Source organism: Symphalangus syndactylus, chromosome 12, assembly GCF_028878055.3.
Source record: "Symphalangus syndactylus isolate Jambi chromosome 12, NHGRI_mSymSyn1-v2.1_pri, whole genome shotgun sequence".
NCBI lineage: Eukaryota > Metazoa > Chordata > Mammalia > Primates > Hylobatidae > Symphalangus > Symphalangus syndactylus.
In genome coordinates, this window is record NC_072441.2 from 122,957,379 (window position 1) to 122,975,647 (window position 18,269).

Sequence of the window (18,269 nt, forward strand, 5' to 3'; positions counted from 1 at the left end):
GCCGTTTCTCTAAGATTGGTTCATTTATTTCATACAATTTGAATAATTTCTGAGGTAACAGATTTTAGCTGTAATTAAGTCTTTCTTAAAATTGGTTTTGTCAATGCAGATACTTGTGGTAGATAACTCAATCGTTTTATTTTGAACTTTTATATTCAGAGGATTGAATATTTTAATTGTCTTCATCTCTATCTTCTATTCTGCCCTTTTAAAGCTAGTTTATGACTGGGCGTGTTAGCTCATGCCTATAATCCCAGCAGTTAGGGAGGCCGAGGTGGGCAGATCGCTTGAGCTCAGGAGTTACAGACCACCCTGGGCAACATGGCGGAACGCTCCCTCTACTAAAAATACAAAAAATTAGCTGGGCGTGGTAGTGCGTGCCTGTAGTCCCAGCTACTTGGGAGGCTGAGGCAGGAGAATCGCTTGAGCCCCGGAGGTGGAGGTTATAGTCGTACCACTGCACTCTGGCTTGGGCTACAGAGTGAGACTCCGTCTCAAAAAAAAAAAAAAAAAAAAAAAAAAAGAGAAAAGTAAAGAAAAGCTAGTTTATATAAACAGTAAAGTGGTAAGTGAATATGAACCAACCATTAAAATATATATGAGCACATAGGCTCCCTTTGGCAAATAAATGGGATTATACGAGGCAAGCTGATCTTTCCTTGGTTGTCTGAGATGCCTGCAGTAATAGTAATATAACTAGGTTGTATACATATGTGCAACAGTAGAAAGTTCACCTTACTGAGCAACTTATTCCCAAATTTATGTGGATTTCAGTTTCCAGCTTTACTATAAAATGATTGAGTGATTGGGCTGGGCTTGGTGGCTCACACCTGTAATCTCAGCACTTTGGGAGGCCAAGGCGGGTGGATCACCTGAGGTCAGGGGTTTGAGACCAGGCTGGCCAACATGGTGAAAACCTGCTTCCACTAAAAATACAGAAAATTAGCCAGGCATGGTGATGCATGCCTGTAATCCCAGCTACTTGGGAGGCGGAGGCAGGAGAATCGCTTGAACCCCGGAGGCGGGGGTTGCAGTGAGCCGAGATTACGCCACTGCACTCCAGCCTGGGCAGCAGAGTGAGACTCTGTCTCAAAATAAAATGATTGAGTGATTGAGTTGTTAGTTAACTATAAGCATCTACACTGGAGTAACTGACATTTCTCCAGTGTTCATTTATTTTTTTTGCTCACTTTTTTTTTTTTTTTTTGTGAAAGGGGGCTTAACCATGAGTAAGGGATTAAAGAAGTGATAGAAAAGGGTAAGGCTTAGTAAAGTGCTTTGACTTTCAGTTTTGACCCCTGCGGGGCCAGTTTTGTGTATACACTATAAATTGTCTGGAGGAAAGCCATTTAGTTAGCATCTCTTAAGTGGTGAATTTAAGCACAGTAATTTTATTAAACCCATAGTCAATAGGCTTAATGTGGTTAATCTATTTCATTCTTATTTGTTTGTTTGTTTATTTATTTATTTATTTATTTATTTTTTGAGATAGGGTCTCACTTTGTCAGCCAGGCTAGAGTGCAGTGGCGTGATCTTGGCTCACTGCAGCTTCAGCCTCCTGGGCTCAGGTGATCCTCCTGCCTCAGCTCCCCAAGCAGCTGGGACTACAGGTGTGCACCAGCATGCCTGGCTACTTTGTGTTTTTTGTAGAGACAGGATTGCCATGTTGCCCAGGCTGGTCTCAAACTCCCGAGCTTAAGCAATACACTACCTCAGCCTCCCAAAGTGTTAGGATTACAGGCATGAGACACTTCACCCAACCCCTTTACCATTATTAACTGAATTAGATTTAGAAATTTGGAGAGTTGTCCATGGCTACTCAAAGTTGTTACTGTACACTTATATGAATATCAATATGTAAATACGTGGGTTTATTTAGATAATCTGGGAGATTCTCTTTGTAATTTTGTAAACTGTTTTGTTTTACTTTAATTTCCCATCCATCTTCTCTTTCTCCGATCTGGAAAACAAACGACTATGACAGCTGGATTCCTATTCTCATTTTCTCTCCTTCTTCCTCTCTTTTCCCCTTCCCTCCCTTCTTTTTTCCTAAGTATAGATGACGGAAGTATTTTATTAAGGAGGATTGTGCCATATGAATGATCTAAACCCATGTAAAAATACCCTTGTTGAGTTAGATTATTCTAGGACATAAACTGTCTCCAAATTACTCACTAATTTGGGTATTAATGATATGAAAATTAAGCCTTTTAGAGATTCTAAACTTACAGATAATAGAAGAGTTTATGTTCTTAGATTTTTGTGTGTATGTGTTTACTCTATAAAAGGGAATATACTAGGCATTTGTAGAAATTTTAATCTGTTTTCTTAAGGAGTATGCTAAAATCTGACTAAGTAAAACATAACAAAGGTAGATTTATTTTTTATTTCTGGTTGTTGTACAAATTGTCAGTATAAAATACTCTAAAATTGATGTGGATTTAATTCATTTTTTTCTTAACCTCAAAAATTTTGCCAGTACCTCTTTAATCATTGTGTTCTTTCTTTCTGCTTGTCATCTCGTAATTTTCTGTTATTTGCCTCATAGTAGTTGCTGTCTTTGTCTTTTTCTATATTATGCACTAATTTTTAATTTACCTTTTTGCCAAACTTTGAGTATCACAGAGTCCACGTCTTCTCTGTGAGCCAAATTGGAAGAAAGTAGTCAAGAATATTCTTTCTTCTTTGTATGAAATCAAAACTGTCCTGTATTCTGTTTAAATATGTTTCCTATCATCTTTCCTTCTACCACCTTTCTAGATGGAGGCAGATTTGATCAAATAATGCAGTCTGAATGATTCTCAGTTGTACTTAAAAATAAATTACATTTAACATGCGAATAGGATCACTCTGATACTTAATTATCTGTTGTTTGACCATTGATCCTCCTTCATTAACTAACAGAAACAATTAGACTAGGAATGATTGTTACCGGACCAGATTTAGAAACTGCCACAACCCCCAGTATATAAATTTTGTGGTTTCTATTAGTATTGGTTTCTGCTTTAGATGGTTCAACTTCTACTTTTTCCATTTTTAAAGGTACCATCCTATTTTAGGAGAGTTAGAATTGTAAGTTAGTTCCTTGTCAATTCATTAGATAAGCTTGATTATGAAACTTTTCATCTTTTAATAGATTTTCTGTGGTGTTTTTAATAATTAAAAGTCTTGTATTGTTGACTAAATTAAGAAATTGCAGTATATTGGGCTTAACTGTTAAGTTATTTATTTATTTTTTTGAGACGGAGTCTCACTTTGTCATCCAGGCTGGAGTGCAGCAGCACTATCTCGGCGCACCGCAACTTCCACCTCCTGGGTTCAAGTGATTCTCCCACCTTAGCCTCCCAAGTAGCTGAGATTAGCTATCACGCCTGGCTAATTTTTGTATTTTTAGTAGAGACAGGGTTTCGCCATGTTGGGCAGGCTAGTCTCAAACTCCTGACCAACATGGCGAAACCCTGTCTCTACTAAAAATACAAAAATTAGCCGGGCGTGATGGCTAATCCACCCACCTTGGCCTCCCAAAGTGCTGATATTACAGGCGTGATCCACTGTGCTTTGGCCTGTTAGCTGTTTTTTAAACCAAAATAAGAATCTACTGGTTTTCTCCATAGAAGATAAAATGTTATCTGTTGTTACATTGATGTGGACTTTAGGAATTTAATTCAAGTATTTCAATATAAAAATATTGAACACTTCTAAAACCTGTTGCTTCTGTGGGATTGTGTGTTTGTATATTCATTGGATCCTCATTATTCATCATTATTCATGGATTCTGTGTTTGCAAATTCACCTGCTTGTTAAATTTTATTTTTAACCTCCAAATCAATACTTGTGTTGTTTTCGTGGCTACTTGCAGAGCAGCAAAAAATTTGAGTCACCAGTCATTCATCTTCCCAGATGAGATGGGAAAAAAGCAACACTCTAATAAACAACATAATAAGGAAATAAACAACATAATAAGGAAATAAAAATTTCCTTATTATTTCAGCTGTTATACTGTAAATAAGCATCCTTTTTGCTATTTAGTGCCATGATTTTTTTCACTTTTTTTGTGCTTTTTCTTGGTGATATGGCTGTTTAAATGGTGCCATATGAAGTGCTGAAGTGTTGTCTAGTGTTTGTAAGTGCAAGAAGGCTATGCTGTACCTTCTGGAGAAAATATGAGTGTTGAATAAGCTTTATTTAGACTGTTGACCATGAGTTCAATATTAATGAATCAACAATATAAAATAAGGTGCTTTAGCAGCCGGGCATAGTGGCTCACGCCTGTAAGTAATCCCAGCACTTGCGGAGGCCTGGGCGGGTGGATCACTTGAGGTCAGGAGTTTGAGAACAGCCTGGCCAATATGGTAAAACCCTGTCTCTATTAAAAATACAAAAATTAGCCAGATGTGGTGGCATGTGCCTGTGGTCTTAGCTACTCAGAGGCTGAGGCAGGAGAATTGCTTGAACCCAGTAAACGGAGGTTGCAGTGAGCTGAGATCGCCCCACTTCACTCTAGCCTGCGCAACAGAGCGAGACTCTGTCTCAAAAATAAAATAAAATAAAATAAAATAAAATAAAATAAAATAAAATAAGGTACTTTAAACAGAAACACACATTAAACAAGATTATATATTGATCAGTTGATGAAAATGTTGTGACCAGAGGCTTACAGGAACCTAACCTTGTATTTCTCATATTCGCTAAGTGATTCAGTATTGGCTAATTCGGTATTTGCAGTGACATGGTAGAACATAACTATTGCTAATAACCAGAATTGATTGTATATTGTGGTAGCTCACCTCCAAAATGGCCTCCAATGATCCAAGGCTCCTGGTGTTTACACGCTAGTGTAATCCCCTTCCACACTGAATTATAGCTGGTTAACTCTGTGTCAGAAATAGAATACAGTGGATGGTGATGATTTGTGCTTTCTGAGGCTGGGTCATGTGAAAAGAATTACAAACTTCTGCCTTGGTACTTGGATTGTTCTTTCTGGAGGAAGCCAGCTGTTCCACTGTACCCAGAGGACGTCTGTATAGTCCTGTGGAAAGGCCCACCTGGAGAGGAACTTAATATCCTGGCTGAGGTGTAGTAAATTTTATGTTTGATCTTTGTCTCTGTTCCTGGTAGAGAGTTCCTTGGACTCATGGAGTTTCTTGAGTGTTAGGAGAGTGTTTCGTTAGTCATAAGAAGTTCCTTTTGATTACACCTAAATTTATGCTGGTGAGGTGACTTAGAGTGGAGCCACTGAATTGCCTCAGGATATGGCTGGTCACCAGACAGACCATATGATTAGAGGATGGAAATTTTCAGTTTCACTCACCAACCTCTGGGGGAAGTAGAGGCTGGAGATTGAGTCCTATAGGAGCTCTTCCTTAAAACAGCAGTGTTGGGTGAACTTCTGGATTGAACACATGGAGGTACTGGGAGGGCGGTTCACATGGAGAGGGCATGGGAACTGTGTGTCCCTCTTCCCCGTCTTAACTTGCCCTATGCATCTCTTTCATTTGACTGTTCTTGGGTTGTATCTCTTATAATAAACCGTAAATATAAGTACAGTGTTTTGTGAGTCATTCTAGCAAATTATTGAATATGAAGAGGTTGTTGTGGAGACCTCTGATTTATAGCTGGTCAGTCAGGAGTATGAGTGGCCCCTCCAGGACTTGTGACTGGTGCCTGGAATTAGCCAAGCGTGGTGGCGGGTGCCTGTAGTCCCAGCTACTCGGGAGGCTGAGGCAGGAGAATCACTTGAGCCTGGGAGGCGGAGGTTGCAGTGAGCCGAGATTGCGCCACTGCACTCTAGCCTGGCAACAGAGCTAGACTCTGTCTCAAAAAAACAAACCAAAACAAAACAAAAAAACCACCTTTTTCGGTAGAAAATTTTATACATACACAAAAGTGGAGAAAATAATTTAATGAGTCCCATGTAACCATTACTCAGCTTCAACAGTGGTCAACTCATGGCCAGTCTTGTTTCGTTTGAACCTGTTTACTTTCCAGTTACACCCTTTCAGATTATGTTGAAGCAAATCTCAGACATTATTTCAGTAAATAATTCAGTATATATCTCTAAAAGATAAGGACTCAGCACAACATCATTCTATCCCTCCAAATTAGTAATCATTTCTTAAAAATAATCTAATATCCAATAAATATTTATTTCCCCTATTGTCTTACAGTTTAATGTATTTGAATGTGATCCAGATAAATTTCATACATTTTGGTAGTTGTTATATTTCTAGATCTCTCTTAATTTATAGATTCTTTCTCTCTCCCAACCCCCTTTTTGCAATGTTTTGTCAAAGAAACAGGGTTGATTATCTTGTATAGTTTCCCATAGTGTAGATTTTGCTGATTTTATCCTTGTGGTATCATTAATATGTTCCTCTTGCTCCCCTGCATGTTCTCTATGTATATAGACGTCGAGGAATGGAATTGCTAGATAATGTAACTCTATGATTAACATTTTTTTTTTTTTTTGAGATGCAGTTTTGTTCTTGTTGCCCAGGCTGGAATGCAATGGTGCAATCTTGGCTTACTGCAACCTCCACCTCCCAGGTGCAAGCGATTCTCCTGCCTCAGCCTCCTGAGTAGCTGGGATTATGGGCACCCGCCACCATGCCCGGCTAATTTTTGTACTTTTAGTAGAGACGAGGTTTCACCATGTTGATCAGGCTGGTCTCAAACTCCTGACCTCAGGTGATCCACCTGCTTCAGCCTCCCAGAGTGCCGGGGTTACAGGTGTGAGCCACCGCGCATGGCCTGATTGATTTTTTTTTTTTTTTTTAAAGAGTTGGAGTCTTGCTCTGTACTCCAGGCTGGAGTACAGTGGCACCATCATGGCTCACTGCAGCCTTGAACTCCTGGGCTCCAGTGATCCTCCCATCACAGCCTTCTAAGTAGCTGAGACTATAACCATGCATCACCACATTTAGCTAATTTTTAAAATTTTTTGTGGAGACATGGGTCTCTCTGTGTTGCCCAGGCTGGTGTTGAACTCCTGGGCTCAAGCAGTCCTCCGGCTTGGCTTCCCAAAGTGCTGGGATTACAGCAGTGGGCCACACTGCCTGGCCTATGATTAATTTTTTAAGGATCTGCCAAACTATTTTCCAAAGTGGTCACACTATTTTACGCTCCTATCAGCAATGTATGAGGGCTTTACTTTCTTCACATCCTTGACAACATTTGTTAATGTTTGACTTTTTGATTATAACCATTCTATTGGGTGAAAAATGATATTAAATTTGTTGTTTTAATTTGCATTTCCCTGATGACTAATTAAGTTGAACATCTTTGCATGTGCATATTGGCCATTCATATATCTTCTTTAGATAAACATTGCAAGAGCACATCTTAAGTTATTGTGTACTTCTATCAGGGGGCACATAGTGTATGCTTGTCTCATTTTATTGGGATATCAGCCATTGGTATAATAGCTTCATAATAATAATAATTATTATTTTTTGAGACAGAGTTTCACTCTTGTTGCCCAGGCTGGAGTACAAGGGTGCCATCTCAGCTCACCGCAACCTCTGCCTTCCGGGTTCAAGCGATTCTCCTGCCTCAACCTCCTAAGTACCTGAGATTACAGTTATGCGCCACCTCGCCTGGCTAATTTTGTATTTTTAGTAGAGACAGGGTTTCTCCATGTTGGTCAGGCTGGTCTTGAACTCCTGTCCTCAGGTGATCCACCCGCCTTGGCCTCCCAAAGTGCTGGGATTACAAGCGTGAGCCACCGTGCCCGGCCAGATTCATATTTATTAATTAAAGGAGAGTTTGGATATATAATCTAGATATAGTACCAGGAAATAGGATTTTGATTCTGTATTCTTCTATTGCCCCAGGGGTCGTTAGAAAATAATATTCTAAAATTCTTGGACATACGTATCGTTCTGATCTAGACTACTTAATTCTGAGTATCATCAACTTTCATGCTCTTTGTCTTCTAATAAAATTTTTAAATTATTATTTATGTACATTTCCCCTGATAAATTTGCCGTTTATTTTAAAAATTTAAGACATTTTTAGAAAGTTTTTTTTTTTTACCCCTGAAGAACATAGCCCACTCAGTACATTATAAACCAACAAAACAAACAAACTAAAAAAATTTTAGAAGTATGATGTTGACATCCTATAGTTATAATTTACGTTGCCTTAAAAAAAAATCTGAAAAATCTGTTACTGTCTTCCAGGGAACTTTTTTAGTCAGTTCTAAAGCAGCCTCCTACATCTTTTGTGATGTAGGAGACAGATCTTGCTGGATCACTGTCGTCTTGCCAGTCTTTTTTTTTTTTCCTTTTTCTTTAGAGAGTATGCTGAATATGTTGGACTTTCTCCCTCCGTTCTACTGAAAGCCCCCATGAATGACTTTACCACAGATGACTGTCAGCTGACTGGGTGTACTCTACCGAACTTTGTTGAGAATATTACACCTCTGTCTTTGTAAGGAATAATTTAGTTAGGCTCTATTACATCTATATGCAAGTTGTTACAGAGATTCTTAGAACCCAGATCCCATCTCCTTCCCAATAATTAGTAGCCTGCTATTTGAGTTGATAGTTTCCAGAAACCTGTTGTAAAACAATGTTTGCTTGCTCTTCCCCCCATAACCCCAAACCTCATATTTCTTGCCTTGTTTAATGATTACTAGGTATTTAATTGTAAAGGGTATTTTAAGAAGTTCTGTTCCGGTAATATTTACTGCACAGCTGGGAGCTTGTAATTGCTATGCAGTAATAGAAACTCACAGCTCAAGAATTTCTAACCGGAATTTTAAAAATGATTTAATTTGAAGCAGATTAAAGATGAATTGAGCTACCATATTACTCAGTATTTGCTGCTGAAAGCTTACACCTGAATGCAAAGAAATCAAGCTATTGATTTAGGAGCAGTGGTGATTTAAATTGTTTTTAGAATTCTCTCTCATTTATTAAACTTTATATGTTATAAAAATTATATCTAAGTAAGGATTAATTGTGTCATTTCTACCCTTTTCCCCTTCTTATTATATCAGGTAGTTTTAGAATACATACGAGTAATGTGTTGGTTTAATGGACTCCTTATAAATAATAAACTTCGAATATATGAGTGTTAATGTGACACTTTGGTTGTTATAATAGTAAGTTATGGGTGAGATTAGGGAAGATGTATATTTTCTGTGTCAGAATGTCAGCTGTGCTCAGATGCGTATTTTTTTATTTGAAAAAAATGCACATGAAAGTGTATATATGAGTCACAAACTTCAACTAAAGTGTATACTTCTTTTTGAAGCACTCAATAATTCTAGTGATGGATTTTTAGATGGCAGACATTTAACGTGACCTGTTGAGTAGACACAGAACAGAGAAAAAGAGCTAAAGACATGAAATATTATTACACTTTCTAATAAATATTCTTTTTTAAAAAACACAGTGATTAAGGTCAGTGTTAAAAGCCTGATACAGTGATATTCTTAGGTACGTAATACTCATTAAAATAGAAGCAAATATGATATTAGGACAGGTTGAAAGTGTGGTTATGCATAAAATCCTTGGCAGTGTTTGGCAATGTCATTTTGTGAGTGCCCAGATCAATAATGTATTATTTAATCTATAAATCAGTTTTATTTAGCCTAAATACCTACTTAGGTGTATAACTTCTGCTTATAATACCTGACATTATGGGTAACCTCTTTTGTTTATATCTAGTGTTAGTACTCATTTGGTGGGCCTTGACTGTCATAAAAATAATATTTTAAAACATTATGTGTTGACTTCCTGAACTCTCTTCTGCATATGGAACTGAATTTTCCATGTTCTATTTTCTGAGTCTTGATAATTTTGATGTGTTGCATTTTGGCACTTCTGCCCTAGACCACTGACAGTGCTTTTTAGAGTAGGCACTTGTTCTAGCAGTGGTCTAAGTATTTTTACTGTGCCTTGCCTTGTGGAGGAGCCTCCCGGGAATCCTAGATTGTCAAATGCTTCTGTGGACCACTGCACAGCCAGAGCTTGGAATTTGTTTAACAGTGGCGTCCATCTACTTAGGCTTTCCCCATGCCCTTCCTTTTCTGTCACACCTCTGCCATTTTACCACCTAGTTTTTGCCCTTGCGTGGAGTGGGGAATTGGTCAGTGGGAGGACTGTAGGCTGTAGGAAGGAGAAATACCTAATTCTAATTCCCAAGGCTGCAGGGAGTTGGGGTGCCTATGAGGGTTATCTGGTGCTCCCTGGATTGCTGGTTTAGAGTAGGGGTGGTGTTCAGGTAGTTGATAATGCTCCCAGAGCAATAATTAGGGATTTGATTATATCCTTTAACTCCCTAAGTGCATAACCGCCATTATTGCATGTAAATCTGTTAGGTAAGAAGTCTGTTTTTAGACTGGCGTACATTCACCCTTCAAGTGCATCTTTGGAAATGCTAAGTATAAAAGTGGAAAACAGTCAATATTAAATGATACTTTTCTACAGAGTTTATTATTGCTACAAGGTTTGTATATAAGGGGCAAAAGTAAAGGAATTACCATAAAAATATCAATATTTTATTCATTTGCTTATTGGTAACTGGTTTCAGCCCTACACATCTCATGTGAAAATGACATAAAAAAAAACACACCTTCTTGCTAGGATTGCTCTTCATCTTCTATTGATTATCAGTTGGTGATTTAAAAAAATGAGTCCAGCAGATTAGTGGCCAGTGGACATATTTTGTTTGACTGCTTTGTTATGTTTGTACACTATATATCAAGAGACCAGGTTAGGTAGGCAGGTATATACTTGGTTGCAAAGTATTTATTCTCTATTTAACTCACAGCATGTATTTTATTTTAATTGCAAGACCCCATTTGACATTTTTGAGTTTGCAGCCTTGCTTTAAAAGAACAGAGGATGTGCATCATAGTATAGCAAAGGAATAGGCTTTGGAATTAGATCAACTTGGGTTCAAAATCCTGTTCTGCCTCATACCTTGTGTGTCCTTGAACAAAGTAGTGGACTAAGTCTTATTTACCTAGTTTGTAAAATAGGAAAAATATTATTTTTGAGGATTAAGTGAGACAATTTATATGAAGCACCTAGCACATAGCAAGTACTCCATAAATGGTAGTGATTCTTAGACCAACTTGGGTTCAAAATCCTGTTCTGCGTCATGCTTTGAGCATCCTTCAACAAAGTAGTTGACTAGGTCTTATTTACCTAATTTGTAAAATAGGGAAACATTATTTTTGACGATTAAATGAGCTAATTTATATGTAGCATCTAGCACATAGCAAGTACTCCATAAATGGTAGTGATTCTTATTGTAGACAAAGCTAATAGAAGAATCGTTAGTATCATGGCAGTTTTCTTAAAATATTAGAAGCACCTATTATTTTTAGATCTCTCATGTTTTCTTCCCTTATAATTCAAATCCCTAAGTTGCTCTTTGTTGAAATATGTAAATGGACTTCTCCCTTAACATTTGATGCTTATTCTTCTTAGGAGAAAAATATGTGTCTTGTAACTTTCTTTTAATAGGTATCAATCGCTGTGATATTTCTGAGGCTAAAGGGCATGAGACAAATACTTTATGCAAATATTAAAGTATTGTGATAGAAATGTTTCTTGATGACTTCTAGATGCTCAGGCTTAAATCCAGATTACTGGATAATATTTACCGTGTGAGCTCAAAATACAGTCTTATAGAGGTTTTGATCACTTTGGAACCAATAAAGTAAAATATAACTTGAATTTTAGAATATAAATAACAAATAATTTAGGAATTATTTTTAGAAAATAAAAGTTTTTTTTTTTTTATTATACTTTAGGTTTTAGGGTACATGTGCACAATGTGCAGGTTTGTTACATATGTATCCATGTGCCATTTTGATTTTCTGCACCCATTAACTCGTCATTTAGCATTAGGTATATCTCCTAATGCTGTCCCTCCCCCCTCCCCCAACCCCACAACAGTCCCCGGAGTGTGATGTTCCCCTTCCTGTGTCCATGAGTTCTCATTGTTCAGTTCCCACCTATGAGTGAGAACATGCGGTGTTTGGTTTTTTGTCCTTGCGATAGTTTACTGAGAATGATGTTTTCCAGTTTCATCCATGTCCCTACAAAGGACACGAACTCATCATTTTTTATGGCTGCATAGTATTCCATGGTGTATATGTGCCACATTTTCTTAATCCAGTCTATCGTTGTTGGAAATTTGGGTTGGTTCCAAGTCTTTGCTATTGTGAATAGTGCCGCAGTAAACATACGTGTGCCTGTGTCTTTATAGCAGCATGATTTATAGTCCTTTGGGTATATACCCAGTAATGGGTTGGCAGGGTCAAATGGTATTTCTAGTTCTAGATCCCTGAGGAATCGCCACACTGACTTCCACAATGGTTGAACTAGTTTACAGTCCTACCAAAAGTGTAAAAATGTTCCTATTTCTCCACATCCTCTCCAGCACCTGTTGTTTCCTGATTTTTTAATGATGGCCATTCTAACTGGTGTGAGATGGTATCTCATTGTGGTTTTGTTTTGCATTTCTCTGATGGCCAGTGATGATGAGCATTTCTTCATGTGTTTTTTGGCTGCATAAATGTCTTCTTTTGAGAAATGTCTGTTCATGTCCTTTGCCCACTTTTTGATGGGGTTGTTTGTTTTTTTCTTGTAAATTTGTTTGAGTTCATTGTAGATTCTGGATATTAGCCCTTTGTCAGATGAGTAGGTTGCAAAAAGTTTCTCCCATTCTGTAGGTTGCCTGTTCACTCTGATGGTAGTTTGTTTTGCTGTGCAGAAGCTCTTTAGTTTAATTAGATCCCATTTGTCAATTTTGGCTTTTGTTGCCATTGCTTTTGGTGTTTTAGACATGAAGTCCTTGCCCACGCCTATGTCCTGAATGGTGTTGCCTAGGTTTTCTTGTAGAATTTTAATGGTTTTAGGTCTAACATTTAAGTCTTTAATCCATCTTGAATTAATTTTTGTATAAGGTGTAAGGAAGGGATCCAGTTTCAGCTTTCTACATATGGCTAGCCAGTTTTCCCAGCACCATTTATTAAATAGGGAATCTTTTCCCCATTTCTTGTTTTTGTCAGGTTTGTCAAAGATCAGATAGTTGTAGATATGCGGCATCATTTCTGAGGGCTCTGTTCTGTTCCATTGATCTATGTCTCTGTTGTGGTACCAGTACCATGCTGTTTTGGTTACTGTAGGCTTGTAGTATAGTTTGAAGTCAGGTAGCATGATGCCTCCAGCTTTGTTCTTTTGGCTTAGGGTTGACTTGGTGATGCGGGCTCTTTTTTGGTTCCATATGAACTTTAAAGTAGTTTTTTCCAATTCTGTGAAGAAAGTCATTGGTAGCTTAATGGGGATGGCATTGAATCTATAAATAACCTTGGGCAGTATGGCCATTTGCACGATATTGATTCTGCCAACCCATAAGCATGGAATGTTCTTCCATTTGTTTGTATCCTCTTTTATTTCATTGAGCAGTGGTTTGTAGTTCTCCTTGAAGAGGTCCTTCACATCCCTTGTAAGTTGGATTCCTAGGTATTTTATTCTCTTTGAAGCAATTGTGAATGGGAGTTCACTCATGATTTGGCTCTCTGTTTGTCTGTGATTGGTGTACAAGAATGCTTGTGATTTTTGTACATTGATTTTGTATCCTGAGACTTTGCTGAAGTTGCTAATCAGCTTAAGGAGATTTTGGGCTGAGACAGTGGGGTTTTCTAGATATACAATCATGTCATCTGCAAACAGGGATAATTTGACTTCCTCTTTTCCTAATTGAATACCCTTTATTTCCTTCTCCTGCCTGATTGCTCTGGCCAGAACTTCCAGCACTATGTTGAATAGGAGTGGTGAGAGAGGGCATCCCTGTCTTGTGCCAGTTTTCAGAGGGAATGCTTCCAGTTTTTGCCCATTCAGTATGATATTGGCTGTGGGTTTGTCATAGATAGCTCTTATTATTTTGAGATATGTCCCATCAATACCTAATTTATTGAGAGTTTTTAGCATGAAGGGTTGTTGAATTTTGTCAAAGGCCTTTTCTGCATCTATTGAGATAATCATGTGGTTTTTGTCTTTGGTTCTGTTTATATGCTGGATTACATTTATTGATTTGAGAAAATAAAATAGTTTTAAAAGTGAATGTGTAAGCTTGTACTGTTTGGTCTTTCAAACTTAATTGTGCAAATTGGTGTCATACTGCGTAGCTTGGTTTTATTTAATTGTTTATCTTTTCATATGTTAGTCTTTTTTAGTTAGCATGCGTGTCATCGACACAAGAAACATTGCGAATGAGGTGATAACACCGTAGCATCCATATTGATGCTGTATCTCTTTACTGTCATGTATATATTTACTCTAACTAGGCCAGTCACGCAATATGGAAGGGTAGACCTGACATATCTTATTTCAGAGTAGTGCCAAGACTTTCTCTTGGCTGGTCAGTCAGTCTGGATACAGCGTAGCAGTTTCTGATGCCCTAGAAAATAACATAAAACAAAATGATACAGGAAAAGTGTTTGAAAACAAACTGATTTATACATCCACTTGTTCTTTTCTAAAATGCTCTTGCTTATTAGACTATTATTGAAAAACAAGAAACTTGTTTTTGTTTTTGCTCTTCTGCATATATTCCATAAAATATTACTGTAGGCCGGGCGCGGTGACTCATGCCTGTAATCCCAGCACTTTGGGAGGCCAAGTGGGTGGATCACCTGAGATCGGGAGTTTGAGACCAGCCTGGCCAACATGGTGAAACTCTGTTTCTACTAAAAATAAAAAAATGAGTTATCCCAGCTACTCGGGAGGCTGAGGCAGGAGAATTGCTTGAATCCAGAGGCGGAGGTTGCAGTGAGCCGAGATCGCGACACTGCACTCCTGCCTGGGCGACAGAGCGAGACTGTCTAAAAATACCAAACAAACAAACAAAAAAACTACTGTGGATGAGTATGTCCAAAGCAAAAATCAAAATGATCAGAACTTTTAAATTTCCAGTCAGCCTCTAGGAAAATTATTGTGTAGTTTTGTTTTGTTTTTTAAGGAAATAACCGAAGTTTATTTTCTTTTTTTCTTTCTTTCTTTTTTTGTTTAAGTTCTAGGGTACATGTGCACAACGTGCAGGTTTGTTACATATGTATACATGTGTCATGTTGGTTTGCTACACCCTATTCTGTAGTTTTACAAACTACAATAGAACCGGTACAAAAGAAAAAAGAAACATCATTACTTAATAAAAACAATAAGGTAATAAAATTATTACTTTATATGATCATCAAGAGAGTAGATTTTCTTTTCATAATTTAACTCATGAAATTAGATTAAGATCAGGTTGATAATAAGGGGGTCGTATTTGTATTAAACCTATTGAGTCGCTGGGCGCGGTGGCTCTTGCCTGTAATCCTAGAACTTTGGGAGGCCGAGACGGGTATGTCACCTGAGGTCAGGAGTTCGAGACCAGCCTGGCCAACATGGCAAAACCCGGTCTCTACTAAAAATACATAAACTAGCGGGACGTGATGGCAGGCACCTGTAATCCCAACTACTTGGGAGGCTGAGGCAGGAGAATCGCTTGAACCTGGGAGGCGGATGTTGCAGTGAGCCGAGATTGCACCACTGCCCTCCAGCCTGGACTACAAGAGTGAAACTCTGTCTCAAAAAAATAATAATAATGAAAACAAATAAATATATTGAGTCAATCTTTATTAATCCTATCTAATGAAGAAAAGATCAGACAGACAGTGAAAGCCTGACTTATGGAACACTGTGAAAGAAGTGTAGCTAGTTGTTTTCAATAATGTCCAGGATTGGTCTCCAACCAGAGAAGGGGGATGGAATAGTAAGCAGGCTTCTTTTTAAGAGAGCGTATTTAAACTGGGTGGGACTTGTATTAAGTATGCTCATCACTCAGAATGATTTTCTGAAAGAATTTGACACTTCTGACCCTAATAGTGTTCCAGTTGATTTTACAAACTCCGTTTTCCATCTGATTGCTTCTCTGGCCTCTTCTTCCTCTTTATTCCACATAGGTGAGGGTTCCCCCAAGTGTCTGTCTGGCTATTTTCTGTTTTCTTTCTCTTTTTACTCACAGAGTTTTCTAACACATTTTTTTTCCTCAAATACTTTAAAAAAAAGGATATAGTTAAATACAGTACATTTTTTTCTTTTAAAACGTACAATTAAGTAGTTTTTAGTACTTTGTACAATATCTTTTGCAACAATCACTACCATCTAGTTCCAGAACTTTGATCACCCTGAAGGGAAACCCCTTAAGCATTGTCATTGTTCATTTCCCCTCCCCCAGGCCCTGGCAACCATTAATTTACTTTCTGTCTTTATGGAGTTGCCTACCTATTCTGTACTTTTCACATAAATAGAATCATACAGTATGGCCTTTGTGACTGGCTTCTTTCACTTGGCATAATATTTTCAATATTCATCCATATTATAGCATGTATCAATACTACATGATTTCATTTTATGGCTGAATATCATTCCAGTCATTATTTGAATATACCACATTCATCATTTGATGGACATTTAGGTTTTTTCTACCATTTGACTATTATGAATAATACTGATATGGACATTTGTGAACAAGTTTGTTGTTGACACATTTTCAATTTTTTTGGGTATATGCCTAGGAATGAAATGTCTGAGTCACATGGTAACTCTGGGCTTAACATTTTGACGAACTGCCAAATGCACCATTTTAATTCCCACCAGCAATGAATAAGGATTCCACTTTTTCCACATCCTTGTCAACACTTCTTATCATCTGTTTTTTTTATTATAGCCTTCCTAGTGGGTGTGAAGTGGCATCTCTTTGTGATTTTGATTTTGTATTTCCTTGGTGACTAATAGTGCTGAGTATCTTTTCATGTGTTTGAGACACTGTGTGTCTTCTTTGAAGAAATGTCTATTCAGATTCTTTGCCATGTTTAAATTGGGTTGTCTTTTGATTGTTGATTTATTTATTTATTTTTATTTATTTATTTTGAGACTGAGTCTTGCTCTGTCGGCCAGGCTGGAGTGCAGTGGTGTGATCTCCGCTCACTGCAAGCTCCGCCTGTCGGGTTCAAGCCATTCACCTGCCTCAGCCTCCCGAGTAGCTGGGACTACAGGCACCCGCCACCATGCCTGGCCAATTTTTTGTATTTTTTAGTAGAGACAGTGTTTCACCGTGTTAGCCAGGATGGTCTCAATCTCCTGACCTCGTGATCTGCCCGCCTCGGCCTCCTAGAGTGCTGGGATTACAGGCGTGAGCCACCGTGCCTGGCCTAATTGTTGATTTATAAGATTTCTTTTTATATATATATATATATATATATATATATATGTATTTTATATATAATAGATATTTTATATATAATAGATATTATATATTATATATTTTATATAAGATATATATTATATATTTTATATATAATAGTTATATATTTTATATATAACATCTATTATATATTATATGTTTTATATATAACATCTATTATATATCATATATTTTATATGTAATATCTATTATATATCATATATTTTACATGTAATATCTATTATATATCATATTTTTTACATGTAATATCTATTATATATCATATATTTTACATGTAATATCTATTATATATCATATTTTTTACATGTAATATCTATTATATATCATATATTTTATATGTAATATCTATTATATATCATATATTTCATATGTAATATCTATTATATATCATATATTTCATATGTAATATCTATTGTATATCATATATTTCATATGTAATATCTATTATATATCATATATTTCATATGTAATATCTATTGTATATCATATATTTCATATGTAATATCTATTGTATATCATATATTTTATATGTAATATCTATTATATATCATATATTTCATATGTAATATCTATTATATATCATATATTTCATATGTAATATCTATTATATATCATATATTTTATATGTAATATCTATTATATATCATATTTTATATGTAATATCTATTATATATCATATATTTTATATGTAATATCTATTATATATCATATATTATATATGTAATATCTATTATATATCATATATTTTATATGTAATATCTATTATATATCATATATTTTATATGTAATATCTATTATATATCATATATTTTATATGTAATATCTATTATATATCATATATTTTATATGTAATATCTATTATATATCATATATTTTATATGTAATATCTATTATATATCATATATTTTATATGTAATATCTATTATATATCATATATTTTATATGTAATATCTATTATATATTATATTTTATATGTAATATCTATTATATATTAT

At 36.4% G+C, this 18,269-nt stretch overlaps 1 protein-coding gene across 4 annotated transcripts in view; it reads left to right on the forward strand.

Moving 5' to 3' along the window:
* Nucleotides 1–18,269, forward strand: part of RASAL2 (RAS protein activator like 2) — a 407,617-nt gene that overhangs the window by 52,554 nt on the left and 336,794 nt on the right. The gene's annotated exons all lie outside the window — the stretch shown is intronic.